Here is a 4,656-nt window from a genome sequence, read left to right as displayed (position 1 = left end):
GATAACAGCATTAAAGGTCGTAGCAAGTACCCCCGACGAGTTGGGCTTCGAAAAAATAGCAGCTTGTAGAATCATAGACTGATTAACTGAGTACTGATTAACACAGAGGCACAGAAACAGGATGCTAATTTCGGTAGTCCAAATCTCATGATTACGATCACACTTGCCAAAGCGAATATCCCACTAAGACCTAAAATCTATTTTTACCGAACAGCTCACAGAGGTCCCAGTAGCTTATTTGTTGGGAGTATGTAAGAATATAAGAATTTTTCATTTCATATTTAAGTAGAATACTCCCAGGTTAAAATTATCTTTATGTCGCGAAGTACACGCCGGCGGCTCTGCTTCATGACGCACGCAACCCAGCCACCTGGCCACCACCATCCTGTTGCATCAATGCTGTAGTAGTGGACGATGGCATAATCATCATAAATGGGCAGCGAGCAACGGTCAGCGTTGACAATGGACCCCTAAGGACGACAAGAGAGGCCCACCTCATCACGTTCGAAGACAGAACCGTGATCAACAGCACCCTGTTCTTAAACCTCAACAAAGCATTGAGGAAAGTTCCAGGAATCGTAGCTTCGCCTTTGCTGTCAATAACGGGGCACGGTGAAATCCTAAGCCTACCACGACTACAATCGATGAACGAGCACAATCTAAGGGCCATCCAAGAACTTAGAAGCGACATGACATCCGGTGGGTCACCCAAGACCTGGTTCATTGCGGTCAGCCTCAAGCTCTGTGGCCTTATCCTGTTGCATCAATGCTGGAGTCGAAGGAACTCCTCAATCAAGTTGCAAAAGGTCATCAGAGAGATAGGTATCGCCGAGGACGGAGATGATTTAAGGGGGGAGTAGTTAACACATAAGCAATAACATGGGACACCCTAACTTAGCGCACAAGAAATGTGAAATATCATGTGCCGCCCTAACTTATCCAGTCCGATACGGAGGGCGCCGATGCAGTAGATGCCGTTGCAGCGGGCGGCTCTGTTATCTGATTGGGCGCCAGCGATCGCATGATCTTGTTTATGCGTAGGCGGCTCTTATCTCTTGTGAGCGCGGACGGCTCGCCGGCTAGGTTTCGGTGTAGGTTTAGAAGTAAGCTTTAGTTTAGAATTGGACGAATAAATGAACGGAGCGTTCACATAAACTCCGACACGAGTCGTAAAAGTGCATTGATATAATCATATTGTTGAGCGAATTCCCGGTTGCTTTATCTCCCGTTAATGGGAGAGTTGTATTAGAAGCCATCTTCTGAGTCAACGGTTGGCGTTGGTGGCAGGGGGCGATGTTCTCGCCCGGTGCCCTTGGGCTAGCGACGGCGGCCTCGGTTGCGTTGCGTATGGCGTCGAGCCTGGTTTTTGGACATAAAGTTAATTGACATGCTAGTTCATGTACAGGAATTGTTTCCTTTTATACCCGGTACTCGAAGAGTAAATAGGGTATATTGTATTTGTGCGAATAACAGTTGTATGTAACGCACCGAAGGAAGCGTTTCCGACCACATAAAGTTAATTTACATATGTGTTTACATATGCTTATATACATATATATGTTTTTATATTTATCTGAAAAGATTTGTCTGTAAAAGATTGATTTGGTAACAATGTTGATAATATGGCAGCAACGAAGTCGAGAAGCGACGGCGTTTCCATAATATGCATACAATTTTGAATAAAGCAGTATAAAATCTGCATTTAAAACAATTACAGCATTCAAATACAATAACAACTTTTATTGGTATATTAATTTTTTCCAACCCCCAAAGGTCCGGCCACCAATCCCCACCCCTCATTCTGCACATGTTGAGGTAGGTCAGTTTCATACGCCAAACCCCGAAAACAAAATCAAATTATCAAAACGAATTTTCGTTCCATCGCACTTCAGAAAGTCAGGGCACCAACACATACATTACTTGCAGTGTCCGTGTGAATCAAGCCAGAACCGGTTTGGAGCGCTAAAAAATCATTGGCTACACGCACTTATACAGATGTAGCTGGGACTTCTGTCTGCGTGCTCTACACGAACTAATACAAATGTACCTGGGACTTCTAGCTGCGTGTTCTACACGCACTAATACTTGTACCTGCGACGTTGGCAGAGGCCTGGGACTTGGCACAATGGCACAGCCGACCGTCCCCTCCGCACGGGCCAAGTTGGTGGCAGCCATCGATAGGCTGACCACCTTGTAAGCACGGCTCACCACTCCAGGGACCGCCAACCCATCCTCCGCGGTCTCAAAGGTCCGTCGTGACCAGATCCAAAATATGTGGGCCAAGGTGGAGGCTGAATTTAAGGCATGTTCGCTGGCAATGCTGTGCGAGCCCCCTGAAGACCAACAGGAAATTCAGGAAATTAACGGCGAGTGCTATAATCGACTCATGGTGACCCCCCAAATAAATATCCTTTTATTGCTGCTTCGCGTGGGTTCCGAGACCAGTCGTGCCTTGAAAGACCTTCAGAGCACCATTCAAGGTGTTCTAACCGCCCTGGCTCACTCCAAGGTCTGCACAGACAATTGGGATAGTCTTTTTGTTACCATCTGTGATTCCAAGCTGCCAAAACTGACCCGGGCTCTGTGGGAAGCGTCAGTAACTGACAAAAAGGTAATGCCTCCATGGACGGAAATGGACTCCTTCCTCACACAGCTATACTTGACACTAGAGGCCATGGAGAGCGACCTTTCCCAGGCTAGGAGCGATGCGAACCAGCCACTGTCCAAAGGCGATAAAAATCCGAAACCCTCCTGAAGCCACGCCAACCCGTTCCGGTCTCAAGGCAGTCCTCTTCCGAGGAATTTTCAATCCTTCAATACCTGCATGAATCCGAAGAAGTGTGATCTCTGATCTCCGACTCTGCCCGCACTTCCTCCAAATGGACGTTGAAGCACGTTTTAGCTGCATTAAGACGAAGCAGTTGTGCTTAAACTGTTTTACGAGAGGTCACCAGCTACGAGAGTGTTCAAGTTAATACATAAGCAATAACATGGGACACCCTAACTTAGCGCACAAGAAATGTGAAATATCATGTGCCGCCCTAACAATAGGTCAGGCTATGCCTCCCGCGGCTACGTCATCTACGGCAACGTCGCCCGCCGAGACAATAGACTAACCCGCGGTCGCTAGCGTACTAGAACAAATACGCATCCGCCGAGAATAGAGAACACTCGCCGGACGGCTCGCCGGCTAGGTTTCGGTGTAGGTTTAGAAGTAAGCTTTAGTTTAGAATTGGACGAATAAACTCCGACACGAGTCGTAAAACGTGCATTGATATAATCATATTGTTGAGCCTTAAGGGCCAACGAAATAGAGGGCAGTTCTTCTGTAGAAGACCCAGTTGCCAACGGCAACCACCGTCCCCCGCTACAAGAGCGGGCCACGGGAACCCAATCGCTGCCGCCGGAGCCAACGCAACGCATACCGCAGCTCGGACCAACACGACTTAAAGTTAATTGGCGCCCAACGGAATTTAGGATCCACGTCCCCAAGAAAAATAACATGTAAGTGACTGTTCGGAAAAAATAAAGCTTGTGAGAGAATTTGTATCTCCCCTTTGCTGATCGTTCATGAGTTGGGACTGAAGAAACAAGGTCGAATACGACAGCGACGAGAGCCTAGACTTATTGTACCAGCCACCAGTCAGTTGTCACGTCTTAGTTAAATTTTACCTGGGTCGGTACTATTTTCGCAATCATCTTCCGCGTTAGTTGTGTCGGGAGCAGCTTGTCCTTGCTGCTGACTCACGTCTTAAATCGTCCCTTGAGCTTTTTCAATCTTTATGTGTGAGCGCTCTAACTGTAGGTGTCCCTCAGGTGGAAACTTATAAGAGAGTGACCATTGACACTAGTATAAAATGTGAAATGAAACTAGATTTCATAAAATCAGTACCAACTTTCAACGGGAATCATGAGGAATATGTGTCTTGGAGACAATCTGCTCTAGATGCGTACGAAGTTTTCAAAAACTACTCTGGTAGTCAGACACACTACGAGGCTGTGGCCATCATAAAAAATAAAATCTGTGGAACAGCTCGAGCATTGCTCACATCGCATAACACGGTGTTCAATTTTGATGCAATCATAGCTAGACTCGATTGCACATATGCGGACAAAACATCCCTACGAGTATTACGTCAACACTTGGAAATGGTTAGGCAGGGTGAAACCGATCTAATGGAATATTATGACGAAGTCGAGAGAAAGCTACGCTCGTCACTAACAAAGTGGTCATGACTCATAATGAGGAGGCAGCTACCATTCTCAACGAGGAAATTAGGAATGATGCTTTACACGCATTCATAGCGGGCCTCAAGAGGCCGCTAAAATTGTTCGTTCTCCCGGCACAGCCCAAGGATTTTCCATCCGCCTTAGCTCTAGCTCGCGAGGCCGAAAATAGCATTGAGAGAAGCGCATTTGCCGCTACGTATGCAAAGGTGATCGAGGATAAAAACCATTCAGGCGACGGCAATAGACAGGGTCATCGGGCCCAGGCCAGACAAGGTAGAGGTCAGGAAAAGAACCCACATTTTGTGGGAAAAAGTAATCAAAATAGGCAGCAACAGGGTGATCCTTGGCCAAAGCCAAACGATAAAGAGGCCCCACAACAAAACCAAGTGCAGCCTATGGAAGTTGACCCATCGATGTCTAAAGCCC

The sequence above is a fragment of the Drosophila guanche genome, unplaced genomic scaffold (genome assembly GCF_900245975.1).
Source record: "Drosophila guanche unplaced genomic scaffold, DGUA_6, whole genome shotgun sequence".
Taxonomy (NCBI): Eukaryota; Metazoa; Arthropoda; class Insecta; order Diptera; family Drosophilidae; genus Drosophila; species Drosophila guanche.
This window is presented reverse-complemented; position numbering follows the sequence as displayed.